The following is an 18,235-nucleotide window of genomic DNA, read 5'->3' on the forward strand; positions in this document are numbered from 1 at the left end:
AAAACACAGCAGAAAATAAATAAAATCAAAGACTATCGGTACTGTTGCTCTATTTTCAACTGTAAAGCAGGTGTGGGGTTTGCCCTGGTGCAGGTGTGCCGCAGCGACCAGTTGAAGAATCCGCGGTTTCTCTGTGAATTTCCCATTACCTGGTAGCGCACTCTGTGCTTGCTTGGAAGTTTAGGGTTTTTTTCGCTGTAAAAATAATTTTTCTTCCCACGCAGTGAACAGCGGACGCTAATGTTTTTGTCACTTTTTATGGAATCAAACTCAAAATAAGGTCAGTACTTCCACGCTTTAAACACTGCATGCTCATACTCTCTCCCGCACTCGATATATTATCCATTGTTGATCTGCACACAGCTGTTGTCACGAACGCACTTGCTTACGTCATTGTCATGAGACATTCTCGCAAAAAAAATCACGGGTTTAGTAACGCAGCGTGCTGACAGGAAAGTAACGGTAATCTAATTACCGTTTTTGCAATAGTAATCCCTTACTTTACTCGTTACTTGAAAAAAGTAATTGGATTACAGTAATGCGTTACAAGTAACGCATTACTGCCCATCTCTGTTTGTGACAAAGAGTGAGAAACAGCACTGTTAGTTGATAACACTGATGAAACCCAACCTGAAACCAATGAATGATTTTTCCTTTGCAATACCTAAAAAAAACCTGCATCAATTCCACTAACCTCAACGCCAAGGTCAAGGTCAGAGGTCAACGTTTCTGAAAAACAGCTAGGATTTTCAAGTTGATATTATCAGCAAGTCAAGCTAATGCGGCGTTCCCTTAAATAGGTATCTGTCTAGAGGCAACTCCTGTGGCTCCAATAGATATCCAGTTGTTTGAAGTCTTTGGGAAAGCTGCCCTCAGCTTCCTTTCCCTGTAACCTCAGTGAAGCGTTCCTGATAAGTCTTAAATACAGCATGGTTCTTATTTGGAAATAATGGTTCTCAGTTATAGTCACACAAGAGAATAAAGCAGGGTATGGTTTTCAGTAGGTGAAGTTGTGCCAGGAATATTTGTGTACATCCTCATCAATTAAAGTGTCCACCAGCCTGTAAGTGTGAATAGACTGTACAGTCCTGGCCTGACGAGTAAGCACTTACCTGGATGATTGAGCATGCATCATTTCATCTTTTGTTAGTTCTAGCAGTGCACTGTTGGTTTCCTTGATACTTCACCTGACTGACACAGTACCTCAGGGCTGGAGTGACATTGGGGTAACTAATATTTTGTTGTTTTTTATTTATGCTCTGATGATGTGGAATGGAATGAGTTTTTGTACTATATAATTTTACTGGTATGTGGAAAGTGTATTTAAAATGAAGGCAATTCAATGGTTTCTCTCTTTACAGAAGTTTCAGTTTTGAATTAAAGTGTAAAAGTAAAATAAAAAATGAAGCTAAATAATACAAAATACAGTAAACTGCCTTTCACCGACATAAAACAACTATAGTGCAGCATACTGAAACATATTAAAACTTGAGCAGTGGTTATAATAAGTCTGCTTTTCCCAGACAGTGTCTCAGCTTAGACCTCAGTTCAATGGACTGATAACATGAGAGGCAGGTAGCAAAATCCGCCCTGCTAATCTTTGAAATACAATTTGATGTGAGGTTTAGTTTTGGGAATGTCACTCAGGTCCGGCACTGCACATACAACTGGCACATCATTTAAATTTTGAGTATAAAGAACTGTGCAGTTGTTCAGTGAAAAAGCAAGTGAAGTAACCCTTCACTTATTTCTTGACAATGAAATAAAAACAGAAGATAAATGAGTTACAGAGGCTAAGAGCAGTGGTGCTTTGTTTTTTTTGACTCACCATAAATATTGCTGCCACTTTCTATGGCTTGTTCAGTTTAATCCAAAAAAAAGAAAAAAGAAACTATGTCAAACTGTAAATGGGCTAAATGATGACATCCTCCTCCTCAAATGTGGATGTCATAGATTCAATTCAATTTTATTTTATTTATACATCACCAAATGACAACAACAGTCGTCTCAAGGTGCTTTATTTTGTAGGGTAGACCCTACAATAACGCATACAGAGAAAAACCCAACAATCATATGAACCCCTATGAGCAAGCAGTTTGGCTACAGTTGGAAGGAAAAACTCCCTTTTAACAGGAAGAAACTTTTGACAGAACCAGGCTCAGGGAGGGGCGGCCATCTACTGCGACCAGTTGGGGTGAGAGAAGAACGACAGGATAGAAAACATGCTGTGGAAGAGAGATTAAGTAGATTATACGTTAGATTATACATTCCATTGTCTTAGATACCCCTGGGTGAGGGAACTTTTTCCCAGTGGTGCACTTGACATTTCACACAGGATATACAGAAACATGAACTATTATTAGTGACCGTTCTTAAAGACCACAAATTAGAAAGAGGAAGCAAGCAACCAATTTGTGCACGCAGGCCTAATGATATTCACTGTAAGATGTGAGGGCAGGAAGGCATGCTGTCACTGCTTGCAAGTGAATTATTGTTATTTACTACAGACCAAAACATTTTTTGGACTTGGCAAATCCTAAATTGTTTAAATCAAATAAAAATTATTAAAAAAAAATCTTTTTCAATAAATGAAATTGGACATTGTTCCCGGCTCATCTCAAATATAAGGAACAAAGAAGACATCAGTTCAAGCTGCAGAAAGCAATGTTTTTTTCATTAGGCTGTTTTGCTTCATGGACCAGTCACACTTGGGCTTGTTTAGACAGACTGCAGAAGTAGTGGCGTCTGTGGGAGGAAACGATCCAACTTCCTCTTTCTTGTACAAATGATTTGCCTCTGGGGGGTTTTTTTCTGTAGTGAAGCTGGTGAAAGAAAGAACAATCTTTGGAATAGGTAAGTTTCTTTTATCTTGATTAATGGAAAAACCATTGACCACATATATTATTTGTATATAAAAATAGATGGTCAGATTTTATGCAAATAACATTTACTTTGTAAAACAATTTAAACTAGACTTTTTATTAGAGAACTGAAGGCATATAAAAATCTACAGTAATTGAACAATTACCTATTTTAAATACTGAATGTCCTTGTAAGATCTACTTCAAGTCTAAAATAGTTATGCTTATATTTTATTACTGAATTACTGCATTTCTGATCATAATTTGTAAGAAATATTGAAAATTACCCTCAAGTCGAGTTAATTTAAGTATAAGGTGCTATGTTGGTTCACTTACATGTCACATGACACAAAGGACAGATTAAGCAGTGTGCGGGTTTGTACTGTGTTATCTATAGTTTGTGGATATTGTAGTGCATTTTTGTATTTTTCAGAGTTTGGGTATTTACTTTCATATACTCTACCCCAGCGGTCCCCAACCTTTTTTGCGCCACGGACTGGTTTATGCCCGACAATATTTTCACGGACCGGCCTTTAAGGTGTCGCGGATAAAAACAACAAAATAAAACTAGTACCGGTACCGAAAAAAAGAAAATTTATTCATAACACACGTGAAAAGACCAAGGAAAACCGAGTAAACGATAAAAACGATAACAAAATAACGCTGAAAACTGATAAAAACCCTGAAAACTATACATTTCACACCTGAGCCTCAACTCTCGCGGTCCGGTACCAAACGACTCACGGACCGGTACCGGTCCGAGGCCCGGGGGTTGGGGACCGCTGCTCTACCCGACACGTTTTCTGAGAATCCATAGCATGAAATAACTCTAGGCTGAGAAGTGACTCGAAAGTAGATGTTAAGCAGTGTTAAATCAAGCAAGATATTATTTTTAACTTAATCAGTAACTGCTCTAGGCTACCGGTGCCTGGTTGTGTTTAACGATGAGGGCAAAAACCACATTAGTGGTCCTGAATCTCACGTTAACCCGATTCTCCTTTCCAGCACCGCAGCACAGACACAGTGATAGGCAAGTCTTAAATTCATCCCTGGACTCTGCTTATTCTTTAGAAGCATGTCAGTGTGGTTGATGAAATCCTTAAAGTATCCCTTCCCTCATCTATTTACCCGTAATACAAAGAAGAGAAGGTTTACACAACAGATGCAGGTAGGATGACTACTGTTATAAGTCATGCATGTAGATACTGGAGTTAAAGGTGTGACGAACTTAAAATGGCTCCATCTGCTTGCCTAGCTCTGCTAGTTCACTAATCTGAAGAAGAGAGTTTAGTGATGGGGACTTTTAATGAAAATTGTTTGGTTTATGGTTTTGGTTCTGTATATTAAAGTGAAACTAACTTGGGTATGTCCATCATTATTTAAGACTATGCCATCACCTATGGATATCCATAAATGTAAATCTAACCCTATGCCATGACATGTACATATACTATAATGTAGCATTTATTAATTCAATTCAATTCAATTTTATTTATATAGCACCAAATCACAATAGTCGCCTCAAGGTGCTTTATATTGTACACTAGATCATACAATAATACAGGGGTAGGGAACCTTTCTGATGAGGAGTGCCATTTAAAACTTCCTCAGAAGTCAGTGTGCCATATGATTGCATTAGCAATAAATTTAATAACGCTCTATATTAACGGTTACACACTATATAGAACAACTTTATAGAATTATATTTGTTCGCAGATGTTGGCAGCTATCAGCAAATAGTTATCAGCTATTTTGAAACAAAAAAAGACACTTTAATCCATAACAAGAACTCCATAACAGCAAATGAACTGTACAACAGAAAATGCAAATGCTATTTATGGTGTCCTCACAACAATGATAAGAAAAATAAACTGGGCCAATATGGCATGTTTGTTAATACACTCTGATCTCTGGTCTCCCACTCATAGACACAAGTGTCCAGCATTCAGACGGCTACCTGAGGACACTCATGTGAGAGAAAATCTGCTCACACAGACATGTAGAGCCAAATAGGCCTCTGCAATGTTCTGAAGACAGTTAAACTTGTCAGGTAGTGATGTCCAGCAGGTGAAAATGCAGCTCCATGAACACGCACAGCTGTGGATTCCAGCTGCTTCTTTGTTATATGTATGATTTCTATACATTTTACGTCAGATAAAAACTTTGGTTGTAAGCTTCAGATAATTATTTAATAAAAGCAAGACATTTTAAATGAGAATAAGAAAGTATTTCTTTGTGTCCCCCTTTCCCTGTTAATGCCCTACCTGGCCCCCCTGGCAAAACTTTGCTAGACCCGCCCCTGCATAGTTACCAGCTGTCAGCTACATAAAAAAAAGGATCCTGGTGTTATTTGTCTCTCAGAAACAGTTCATAACTTCCCTTCAACTCATTCATGTCACCTAAAAGGTAAACCTGTTTCTCCATCACCTGTTCAGCTATGATGATTCAGTAAGGACATCTCCTGGTTTCATCTCCATGTTTTCCTCTCACCAGATATACAAACCGATATCACGACCAGCAGTTTTACAGCTGTGGCTCGAGCAAACATCAGCTGATAGTAGAAATTAATATTGAATAAATTCTAACAACAGCTGATCAAGCTTAAACGTGCTGCTGTTGTTTAGCGCGACATCCGCCAGTTTCCTCTTTCTGGCGCAAAGTGGGCAATAAATAAACAAGAGAGAAAAGCCGATCAGCTGATCATTGATCAGTTTCATGATTGAAGAAGAAACAGGAGAGGGAGGGGAGAGAATGTGAGAAGAAGAGGCAGCTGTGCAGCGTAACGACAGAATAACTCCAGCTTTGTGTCTTTTTCCATTCTAGCTGAAGTACGGGACAAACTTTCCCTTTTCACCTCAACGTGTAATATTTTCTCTCAATGCGGGACGATTCCGTTGGCAACTCTACTATTAAATAAAGTTCAACATCAGTAACAAGCACCCACCCAGCTGTATAGAAACTCCGTCATGCTAGCAGGTACGCAGTACGAGTTATTGTAACTGACTGTAAAAAGTCAGCACAACGAAAATAAAATACACCTAAACTTGGTGACCCAGATAGATTGCAGGTCATAACTTCTTACCTGAAGTTCAGTTCACCTGACACTCGGACCGGCAGCTGCCTCGGGGCTCTCCTCCTGCCTCCCCTTTCTCTCATCCACCTGCTGGCCTCCACCACTTGCTAATTTTACTGAATCTGAGGAAGCTCCCATAGCCACCATCAAACAACTGAGTTATTTTTACACACCGACCAGCATCTGGCCAATCCACCACCTTTCATTGTTTATACCGTTACAAAGAAATAAAAAAGTCACCGGGCCACTGAGCAAATGCCCGGTATGCCGGATGACCAATCCAGCTATGGTCGTGCCATCAGTTAACCCTTAGCGTGCCAAATGTGGCACTCGTGCCTAGGGTTGCCGACCCCTGCAATAGAGATTTCGAACCTACCATTCATTAGCTAAAACAAACAATGTGTATGCTTTAAAAGCATCAATATCAGCTCCTCTCTCACAGCATGGTGGGAGTTTCTAAAAAATGATGTAGTCTTCATTAATCCCATTCAAATGTGCATCCATCTGGAATAAACCTGACATAATACAGAACAATAACATGATTAACTTCCTTGATTGGAGCTGTAAAGGAATTAGATTCTTGGAACATCTATTCAAAAGAACAGACTTTATTCTATTGGACAGATTAGCTAAAAAACATGGAATTAAAAAGAATAGATTTTTAGAATATCAACAAATTAAATCTATAATAAAAAAGACATTTAAGCCTAATCAAGTCAAATTACAAACACCAACAAGTGTGGTACAATTCCTTGGTCTCAAAATCCTAAAATTACTCTCTAAAATATACAGAACACTCTCCAAAATAGATGAATCAATATCCCTTCCTATTGCCAAATGTGAGACGGATCGATCAGTCAGCTTGCACAACAACTCCTGCTCTAAGATATTTTAAAAAAATCTTGAAATTGATTAGAAATGCCTAGGGTTGCCGACCCCTGCAATAATACATACAGAGAAAAACCCAACAATCATATGACCCCCTATGAGCAAACACCTTGGCGACAGTGGGAAGGAAAAACTCCCTTTTAACAGGAAGAAACTTCCGGCAGAACCAGGCTCAGGGAGGGGCGGCCATCTGCTGCAACCGGTTAGGGTGAGAGAAGGCAAACAGGATAAAGACATGCTGTGGAAGAGAGACAGAGATTAATAACAGGTATGATTCAATGCAGAGAGGTAACATATAGTGAGTGAGAAAGGTGACTGAAAAGGAAAAATTCAATGCATCATGGGAATCCCTGGCAGCCTACGTCTATCGCAGCATAACTAAGGAGGATTCAGGGTCACCTGATCCAGCCCTAATTATATGCTTTAGCAAAAAGGAAAGTTTTAAGCCTAATCTTAAAAGTAGAGATAGTGTCTGTCTCCCGAATCCAAACTGGAAGCTGGTTCCACAGAAGAGGGACCTGAAAAATGAAGGCTCTCCCTCCCATTCTTTTAAATACTCTAAGAACAACAAGTAGCCCTGCAGTGCGAGAGCGAAGTGCTCTAATAGGGTGATATGGTACTACAAGGTCATTAAGATAAGATGGGGCCTGATTATTTAAGACCTTGTATGTGAGGAGCAGGATTTTGAATTCAATTCTGGATTTAACAGGAAGCCAGTGAAGGGAAGCCAATACAGGAGAAATCTGCTCTCTCTTTCTAATCCCTGTCAGTATTCTTGCTGCAGCATTTTGGATTAACTGGAGGCTTTTCAGGGTTTTTAGGACATCCTGATAATAATGAATTACACTAGTCATGAACTAGTTTTTCAGCATCACAGGACAGGATTTTTCTAATTTTAGAGATGTTGCGCAAATGGAAGAAAGCAGTCTTACATATTTGTTTAATATGTGCGTTGAAGGACATGTCCTGGTCAAAAATGACTCCATGGTTCCTCACAGTGTTACTGGAGGCCAAGGTAATGCCATCCAGAGTAAGAATCTGTTTAGATACCATATTTCTAAGATTTTCAGGGCCGAGTTGAATAACCAAATAGAATAACCTTAAGAAGCAGAAAGTTAGCGGCCATCCAGGTCTTTATGTCTTTAAGACATTCCTGCAGTTTAAATAATTGGTGTGTGTTATCTGGCTTCATGGAAAGATAGAGTTGGGTGTCATCTGCATAGCAGTGAAAAAGTATACCATGTCTTCTAATGATACTGCCTAAGGGAAGCATGTATAATGTAAACAGAATTGGTCCTAGCACTGAACCCAGTGGAACACCATAATTGACCTCAGTGTGTGAAGAGGACTCTCCATTTACATGCACAAATTGGAGTCTATTAGATAGATATGATGCAAACTACTGCAGTGCAGTACCTATAATAATTACGCTGCACGGTCTAGCAGGACAAGCACAGAGATGAGTCCACTGTCAGAGGCCATAAGAAGATCATTTGTAACCTTCACTAAAGCTGTTTCTGTGCTGTGATGGGCTCTGAAACCTGACTGAAACTCTTCAAATAAACCATTCCTCTGCAGATGATGTGTTAGCTGTTTGACAACTACTCTTTCAAGGATTTTTGATATGAAAGGAAGGTTGGAGATGGGCCTATAATTAGCTAAGACAGCTGGGTCTAGAGATGGCTTTTAAGTAAAGGTTTAACTACAGCCAGCTTGAAGGCCTGTGGTACATAGCCCGATTATTAGAGATAGGTTGATCATATTTAAGATTGAAGCATTAATTAATGGAAGGACTTCTTTGAGCAGTTTTGTAGGAATGGGGTCTAAAAGACACATTAATGGTTTGGAGGAAGTAATTATTGAAGTTAACTCAGAAAGATCAATTGGAGAAAAAGAGTCTAACTTAACAATAATGGTACTAAAAGTAGCTGTAGATAATATTACATCTGTGGGATGATTATTGGTAATTTGTTCTCTAATGATAAAAATTTTATTTGTGAAGAAGTTCATGAAGTCATTACTAGTTAACGTTAAAGGGATGGTTGGCTCAACAGAGCTCTGAATTTTTGTCAGCCTGGCTACAGTGCTGAAGAGAAACCTGGGGTTGTTCTTATTTTCTTCAATCAGTGATGAATAGTAAGATGTTATGGCTTTGCGGTGGGCTTTCTTATAAAGCAACAAACTATTTCTCCAGGCTAAATGATGATCTTCTAAATTTGTGACACGCCATTTCCTCTCCAGCTTACGAGTCACCTGCTTTTAATTATTAATATATATAACTAAAAGAACAAGCAATAATTTGAGCATTTTAAAGTTGCTCCTGGGTATTATAGAAAGTTGTCACCGGAATATTACTCCAGGAATGTAATATATTTCCTTCATGCCTGTTTAGGATCCACATACACCAATATTAGTTAACAAAGGCATGGTAAATAGTGGACAGTCTATCGCTGCAGACTGCCGAAGATGAGAAAAAGTCTTCATCTGGTCCCTTGCCTCTTTCTCTTCAATGCTCTACCAGGGGAGGCACCGATAAATAAATTAAAAGAGGAGGGAGCATGGAAGAAGAGAGGAGAATGCGGAGGCTGAGAAAAAAAACATTATCCCACTTTTCTTCTATCATGGATTCTTCTTCCGATGTACTCCACCATTTGATTCTATTCTTCAGAATTTCTCCTCCATTTGTAATCCCCTCTTCTTTTTTAACCCTCTGGGGTCCAGGGGTTGGCCATTTTTAACTACTTTTGATTTGACCTCTATATTTAACCTTTAAAAACTGTTTATCTTGCCTTGTTTGGTATCATTATTTTCAGCACAACCTTATATATCTGAAATTTGAGTTATTTTTTTCATTTTGGCATACTATATTAGTACAATTGATCTAAATTCAGAAAAATTTTTTCGAAATCCGAGTAGAAAAAAGTTATATTTTTTACTGTAAAACCCACAAACATGTTTAACGAATCATTTTCATACCTTGAAATGCAAATAGAAATTGTACATTTCTAAAAATTATGCACAAGTTTTGCAAACAACAAAGTTATATGGTACTATTTACCTAAAAATGCAGCCAAGGCCTCAGGCGTTTTTTATATAACCATTCAAATCTATTTACAGAACAATCAGGTGTTCTGCATCAAATAAGAAGGCACACAAATTATTTGTGCCAGTCCAGAAAAATAGTTTGTGTTCAGTATAAGACAGAGGAGAACACCACAGGCCTAAACCCTGCAGGTCTGACAGCAGGAGGTGTATCAGTCCTGTATTCCAGGTGGAAACAGCGTTTACACTGGAATCTGCCTTTGGTGGCTTTTTTGGAGCAACTGTGACATTCAGCAGTGTAACTGACACACAATACAAAACAGTAACTACACAACACACTAACTATAGCCTCCAAACATGCTAAACGTCACTCAACATCAACGTATGAAAACTCACTCTCTCTCTTTCTTTCGCTCGCCTGCTCTCCGTCGCGGGTGTACTCCTAAAACTTCCCCCTTTTCCTAAACAATCAAGTGCCACATGTTGCAATATCATTTTTTTGATTGGCTGACATGGGAAACTTTACCACCAATAGGAAAGGGGTGTTTTTTCTTTTTCTTTTTTCACTCGCAAGCGGAAAGTTTTTGCTAGCGCTGTCCGTAGAAAACCTGCTGTAAACACCACTGTTTTGTTCAGAAAAAAAACATTGCCTGTATTTTTTATCATAACTCTGGTTTTACGTGGCCCATCGACACAATTCAAAAACTGTTATATAGTTTGAGGTCCGCACTTTCGACCCAGGTTGAAATGGACTCTGAGTCGCTGCATTTTGTAGCTGTGTCATCTTAAATTGGTCATGTGATTTTGACACGCCGGCGTGTCCGTCGATCCCAGAGGGTTGTTTTCCTCTTCTATTTTTCCAGTCAGCCACCCTATAGTTTCATCACCTTATGGAATCTATGCCATGAAGAATTAATGCAGTCTTGGAGGAAAAGGGAAGACAAACCCTGTACTTGTCATGGTCTTGTTTTCGTGACTCGGGGTTTTGGGAATGTTTAGGAGTTTTATTGTTTGTTATGATGGCGCCGTTGTATGTGGCTGCTTGTCTGTCTCACTTTCAGTTTTGTTTGTTTTTATATTGTTCCTGCTATGTGTCACTCAGGAAGCTCTGGTCAAAATACCATTCCGTTTGTTAACGGAAAACAAAATTCCTGTTGACCGCTGCTGTCACAAATACCATGCTTATGCCATGCTGTTATGCTACCTGCCCAGCGAAGGCGGTTGGCTGGTTAAGCTCTCCTTGGCGCATCGTCCCACTACTGCCCAAGGAGTATATTGATTATTTCCTGGTGTTTTTGTGCATCGACGATTCTTGAACCCTGTGGAAGCCTGCCTCACCCCGTGAGCAACTGGGATGATACTCCGCTTTTTCGCAACCCCTGTCCTCCTCGGCTGAGGGTGCGCCAAATGAACCTCCGCAATCTGCAGCCATTGTGCCAGGTTCCCTACGCTGCTGAGGTCCATACCTCCGCCCCAGCTTCTGTCAGGGTTGGATTGGTAAATGCGAGATCGCTGGTAAATAAATCTTTTGTTCTGAAGGAGTTATTCACCTTCTGGAGTCTGGACTTCATGTGTGTCACTGAGACTTGGATGAACACTGCTGAGTCCAGTATCTTTTTCGAACTTTTACCATCAGACTGTTTTTATTTTAATACACCGAGGACATCAGGAAGAGGAGGAGGTACGGTGGTTGTTTTTAAAAAGGATTTTAAATGTAAACAACGCTTTTTACAGCCTTTATTTTCCAGCTTTGAGCTGGTGTGTTTTGAAATTATTTGCTCTAACTCAGTGCTCTTTGCTGTTATTTATCGTCCCCCCTAATATAATAAGGACTTCATAAATGTCACGGTCCCGAGTCTGTGGACTCAGTGTTTTTCTGTTTGTATTAGTTATCTTTGATTTCATGATGTGTTTTGATTCTCTTGGGTTTGATTGCTGTCGTTTAAGTTAATGTTTTGTCTCCGAGTCCTGCACGTGGGTCCAGCCACTGACAGCCACACAACTCATCGTGACAGAAGGACGCAACCATAACATGGACCCAGCGGACTCAGCTCACCTCGAGAGAGAGGTGGACCTTGCTCGCATCCTCGGACTGATGACTCGCATTAGAAACGCCTCAGATTTGCAGACATTCTCAGTCGGGTTGAATGCAATACAAACCATATTTGACAGAAATCCTCAACTGCGCCAGCTGTCTATTGCCTCGGAGTTCAGCCGTTCGCTGACCCAGGCTAAGGAGGCAGTCAAAGCCCGGGAGCTGGCCCAATTCACCCTCATCTCCTCATCCACACCGCCTCAGTCACAGCGAGCAAGCCCTCTCACGCCGCCGCAGCGGACGGAGCATTCTATAGCCCCACTGCAGCAGCTGAAGTCGCAGCATCGGACTCCTTCCTCCCTCACGTCTGGTTCCGACCACCCCTCACCTGCCTCATGCCTGGCAGGAATGTGGTCGGCGGATGAGGGACCAGTCACTGTTGCTCCGACACCCTCCGTTTTTTCTGTCGCTCCGGTTTCCAAGAGAAAGCGGCGTTCTCGTCGTCGCCGTCCCTCACCGCAACCCGAGTCCAGTTCCTGCTCTGAACTGCTGGACGTGGTGAGTGAACAGAACAGTTGTCACCCGGCTTCTTCCACGCTGGGAATTTTTAGCTCTGAGCCAGTGAATTCGGAGTCGGTTAACTTTTTGACTGTTAACTCAGGGTCTGCAAAGACAGAAACTGATGATCCCAAGATGGCTGACTCTGAGGCTGTCTTTCGGGACTCTGAGCATTCTAATTTTCCCTCTTTTGTTTCTTCAAAGTTTGAGAAGATTCAGGAATCAGATGACCGTATTTCAGAGTCAAAAGAGGTTTTGTGTCCTGAGAGTGTAACTGAGAGTGGTGTTTCTGGGTTTCATTCTGAAAAGACTGGGGTTTCTGTTTTCGCTTCTCAGGCAGGTTATGTTTATTCCGAGCCACCTGTTTTTGGATCAGTTAATAGTGAGCTTTCAGATGTAGATTATATATGTGAATCTGTTATGAAATTTTCTGACTTGGACAATCATGATCTCACTCAGGACATTAAAGATGCAGCTCAAAAGACTATTTCTCCTACTGCTAATCTAAACAGGGACAGTTCAATTTCCCAGCCAAATTCCATCTATGCTGTGCAGGCTACACCTCATGAGACTGTTGTTGGTGTTGCTTCACCCATGTGTTACGCGGCTCACCAGCCAGTTCATTCTGAGGCTTCCTATGATAAACCTCATGTTTCCATAACCTCCCCTGAGTTAAATTTCACAAGCCTAGAGTATGCTTATTCAAAGACTGTTTGTGTTGCTCACTGTGAACTCTTCAAGACTATGCGTTCTGTGACTGTCCAGGTTAAGACCAACCAGGTGTCATCTGCTGTTACCAAGCTGGCAAAAATACTTGGTTTGAACACTGCAGAAGTGGTTGCTCAAGTTAAAGTTTCGGTTCCACGATCATGTTTGTATGACTCTGTGCGCCATGCTTTTCAGCCAGTAGCCCTGGACACTGTGTGTGCAACTTCCCAGGCTGCGTTTTGTAAGACTGTGTTTTATGTTGCTTCACACCCAGTTTCTTCAGATACCGCTTGTATGATTTCTCCAGCACCTGTGACTGCCCCTGAACTCGTCTTTTCTAAGACTGCTAATGTCAACCTGGGCAACTTAAGAATAGCAGTTTTACCAAGGTCAGCCTGCCATAAGTCTCGGTTTTCTAGAACCATGTCTGGTACCATAAACTTGGTTTTCCCTGTGACTGTTACAGCTCCTCTGCTCTGCTCTCCGCATCCAGTTCCAGTTCCCAGGCAGACTATGGCTCCGTTCATCCCTGCACCCGTATCTGCTCCACGGGTGGGGATGGCGGGCGCCCGGTCGTTGCCTGTGCCTGTTCTGGTTCCCTGGTTGGGGGCAACTGAGACCCTGCTGACTCCTGCACCCGTTTCAGCTCCTCGGGTGGGAGCAGCAGCAGTCCAGCTAGCTCCTGCACCCACATCGGCCCCCAGGGGTAAGGCAGCCAGAACACAGCTCTTCCCTGGACCTGTATCTGTTCTTCAGGTGGGGATGGCTGATGTTCGGCCAGGCCCAGTACCCGTCCCTGTTCCCCGGAGAAGAGTTGCTGAGTGTTGGTTACCCGCTCTGTTGCAAGTTCAACAACCATCACTACACCCAGCATGACCATCATCATGACCACCACTACAACTTCTGTTTCAGTCAACCGCCCAGCCGGTAACTCAGCAATTAGTGCAAGCACCAATTCAGCTACCTATGCAGCCAGGGGTCCCAATGGCCTCTGGTCCTGCATCTGCTCCAGCTGGAGGGCTCGAGGAGCCCGTCCAGCCTCAAGTTTCGTCTGCTGGGGGTTTGGGAGAACCCAGCCAGCCTGAAGTTTCGTCAGCTGGGGCCCCGAGTCGCCCGTCCGGCCTCAAGTGTCGTCAGCTGGAGGGCCCGAGTCGCCCGTCCGGCCTCTAGTGTCGTCAGCTGGAGGGCCCGAGTCGCCCGTCCAGCCTCAAGTGTCGTCAGCTGGAGGGCCCGAGTCGCCCGTCCAGCCTCAAGTGTTGTCAGCTGGGGGTTCGGGAGAACCCAGCCAGCCTCAGGTTTCGTCTGCTGGGGGTTCGGGAGAACCCAGCCAGCCTCAAGTTTTGTCAGCTGGAGGGTCCGAGGAGCCCGTCCAGCCTCATGCCACGTCTGCTGGAGGGTCCGAGGAGCCCATCCAGCACCACGCCTTGTTAGCTGAGGGTCCTGGAGGACCTAGCCAGCACATCCTCACATCTGCTGACGGTCCGGGAAAGTCTGTTCAGCCGTCACCTGCTGAATCATCCCCCGCGACTTCTACATCATCGCTTGCAGCATCATCGCCTGCAGCATTCACATCATCGACTGCAGCATTCACATCATCGCCTGCAGCATCATCACCTGCAGCATCATCGCCTGCAGCATTCACATCACCGCCTGCAGCATCACCGCCTGCAGCATCACCGCCTGCAGCATCACCGCCTGCAGCATCACCGCCTGCAGCATCACCGCCTGCAGTCAGGTTCCGCAGCCGTCCCGCTGTCGTCTGGTCCAGCCTCTGTGTCTTCAGCCTCGTCTGGTCCAGCCTCTGTGTCTGCAGCCTCGTCTGGTCCAGCCTCTGTGTCTTCAGCCTCGTCTGGTCCTGCGGTTGCCACACCGTCTTCAGTTCCAGCTCGTCCTTTTCAACCTCGCCTCTGCCGGCCACTTTCCAGGCCTCCAGCTGGACGTCATCGCTGGAGAGGGCGGCCCCCTGAGCGGGTTCTTTGCCACCGCGGGCTTCGCACCAGGCCACCTGAACTGCTTCGTCGGTGCCGTCTGCGCGGCCGGCCACCTGAACTCCTTCGTCGGTGCCGTCGACCTCCGGGCCGGCCTCCTGAAATGTTGTGTGATGGGCTTTTGTGCCGTCGGCCTCCGGATCTAGGTGTTTTGGTGTCTTGACACCTATTCTGTTTGGGACTGTTCTGTGCTCCTGTGCCCTTTTTGTTTTGGACTTGGTCTTACCTTACTGTTTACCTGTGTCTAATGTGGAAATCTTTGACACCCTTTTTTCTGACCATAAGGCTGTGTTATTTCATACTGTGTTTTTGTGCACTACAGTTCAAAACAGTGCTCCTGCTTGCCGCTGCTGCCCGGTTGCTGTCTGTCCCTTCCGATCTGGACACAGAAGTCCTTAGCTCTTGGTTTGAATCCTCGTGCCTAACTATTTTGGACTCGGTGGCTCCATTTAAAACCAGGCAGCCCAAAGCTAAAACCAAGCCTTCGTTTAATGACACCACTTGGGCTGTGAGGAGGGAATGTCGTAGAGCTGAACGCAGATGGAAGAGGGACAATTTACAGGTGTCTCTACAACTCCTAAAGAACTCATGGCATCTCTATCAGGATACGGTTAAAGAGGCTAAGAGGGAATAAACATTTCCAAGATCATTTCCTCCATTAGTCATAATCCCTGTGTGTTATTTAACTCTATTGGTTTAGTTTTAAATGCTCCACAAAGCGGCTGCTTAGACGCCTCTATCAAATTATCGAATGATTTTATTTGGTTTTTTTATTGATAAGGTTGCAACCACGCGGGACCTCATTTCTGCCCCTGAGTCTGACCCCTCTGTTTTAATCCCTTGCTCTGCTGTTTTCGACCAGTTTGAGACTATAACTCTTTCTTATTTAGAGGATGTGATTGGGCACCTGAGGCCCTCTGGCTCTCCAAACAATCCTCTACCGCCACAATTTTTTAAAGAGATGTTTTGTTGCATAGGGCAGGCTGTTCTTACTGTTATAAATAGCAGTTTAAGATCTGGTGTAGTCCCTGCTAATTTTAAGCATGCAATAGTGCTACTGAATGCTACTGAAGGACTTCTAACCAGAATCCGTAAGAGAGAGCATATAACTCCTATCTTGGCTTCACTCCATTGGTTGCCTGTTCATTTTAGAGTATATTTTTAAAATTTTAATGTTTGTTTTTAAATGTTTAAATGGTCTTGCTCCACCTTATCTCTCTGAGCTTCTTTGTGCTTATTCATCTCCTAGGTCTCTCAGGTCAGCTGACAAGCTGCTCCTGGAGGTACCCAGGTTTAAGAGGAAGCTCAGAGGGAACAGGGCCTTCTCTATAGTTGCTCCAAACTTCTGGAACAATTTGTCTCATGACACAGTCTGACCCGGACTTTTTATATGTTCTTAGTCTAATTAAATTTTTTTACATATACTATTTCACTATTGTTATTTGTTGTGTCATGTGTACAACACTTTGTTTTCAGCTGAGAGTTGTTTCGAAAGTGCTGTATAAATAAATTGCTTGCTTGCTTGTTATCCTTATGTTATAGTGCCGTATTTGTATTGTTGTTGATATTAAAGTTAAGTTTGGGTTCCAAGCTTTGGTTCTTATAGTTATCATGTTGCTATGCTCAGTGTTTGTATTGTCTGGCCTTAGTCTTGTTATCTAGCTGTCGGTTATCATATGTATATATTATATCAAAAACGATGTGCCGGGGATCCACTGCTCTCGCTGGGCTATAGTAATCGTTGACCTCCCAGTCTGCTATCGAGCTGGTGGGTAACAGACATCTCCGAAAACACCAGAGCACGTTTGGAGATATGTGATATCTTGATAAATCGAGCAGATATTTGAAGCTTACACAGCTAGATTCTCACCTGAAAATAACTTAAAGGTTTATTTGTGAACCAGAAAGAGTAATATTTAAAAGATTTTAGCTGCCTTCCACCAGCATTGCCGCGTTTGAGTTTTGGACAACATGCATTCTGGGACGACTGGGATACACACAAGTCACCACCTATGCATGCTCAGTAAAACAGGTGGTGCACGAACACATCCGGGAATTTTTCGCGTTCTCGGCTTGATGCTTACTTTGAATTGGAACAGTACTTGGTCTCCGACTGATGAAGTATCACGAGTATATGAGAACGCAACTATGCTTATTGAGACAGGGGCCTCGATCTCTGTTTCTGTGTTTCTCATACTCCCTGTTTTGAGATCCTCTATTAAATACATACATGCACACACACCTCTAACTGACCCATCCATCCATCCATACATCCATCCATCCATCCATCCATCTTCTTCCGCTTTATCCGGGGCCGGGTCGCAGGGGCAGCAGCCTTAGCAGAGAAGCCCTGACCTCCCTCTCCCAAGCCACCTCCTCTAGCTTGTCCGGGGGAACACCAAGGCGTTCCTTGGCCTGCTGAGAGATATAACCTCTCCAGTGTGTCCTGGGTCTGCCCCGGGGCCTCCTCCCGGTGGGACATGTCCGGAACACTTCGCCCAGGAGGCATGCTTGTCAGATGCCCGAACCAGTTCAGCTGACTCCTTTTGATGTGGAGGAGCAGTGGCTCTCCTCCGAGCCCCTCCCGGATGGCTGAACTTCTCACCCTATCTCTAAGGGAGAAGCCAGCCACCCTTCGGAGGAAACTCATTTCCGCCGCTTGTATCCGTGATCTCGTTCTTTCGGTCATTACCCACAGCTCGTGGCCATAGGTGAGGGTAGGGACGTAGGGATCTACATCCCTATGTAGATCCTGTAAAAGCGAAGCCCCTGGGTGCTTCACTTTTATGCCCAGCTCTCTCTTCACCACGACGCATCACTGCGGCCACAGCACCAATCCGTCTGTCAATCTCTGGCTCCCTTCTCTCATGATTCGTGAACAAGACCCCGAGATACTAGAACTCCTCCACTTGGGGCAGAAACTTGTCCCCGACCCGGAGTGGGCACTCCACCCTGAGAACCATGGCCTCAGATATGGAGGTGCTGATCCTCATTCCCGTTGCTTCACACTTGGCTGCGAACCATTCCGGTGCGAGCCAAGCCAGAGGCCATCACCTGATGAAGCCAACAGAACTACATCATC

The 18,235-nt window shown here is 43.3% G+C and overlaps 1 protein-coding gene across 1 annotated transcript in view; it reads left to right on the top strand.

The window, feature by feature from the left end:
* The first annotated feature begins 2,815 nt into the window (after positions 1-2,815).
* LOC146390258 (uncharacterized) overlaps positions 2,816-18,235 on the top strand; it is a 28,925-nt gene continuing 13,505 nt past the window's right edge. Inside the window, exon 1 of the mRNA XM_084923307.1 lies at positions 2,816-2,853. The gene's annotated coding sequence lies outside the window, so the exon portion shown is untranslated. The remainder of the gene's footprint in view (positions 2,854-18,235) is intronic.

Source organism: Perissodus microlepis, chromosome 3 (genome assembly GCF_051167445.1).
Source record: "Perissodus microlepis isolate ML-2025 ecotype Zambia chromosome 3, ASM5116744v1, whole genome shotgun sequence".
In the NCBI taxonomy this organism is placed as follows: domain Eukaryota; kingdom Metazoa; phylum Chordata; class Actinopteri; order Cichliformes; family Cichlidae; genus Perissodus; species Perissodus microlepis.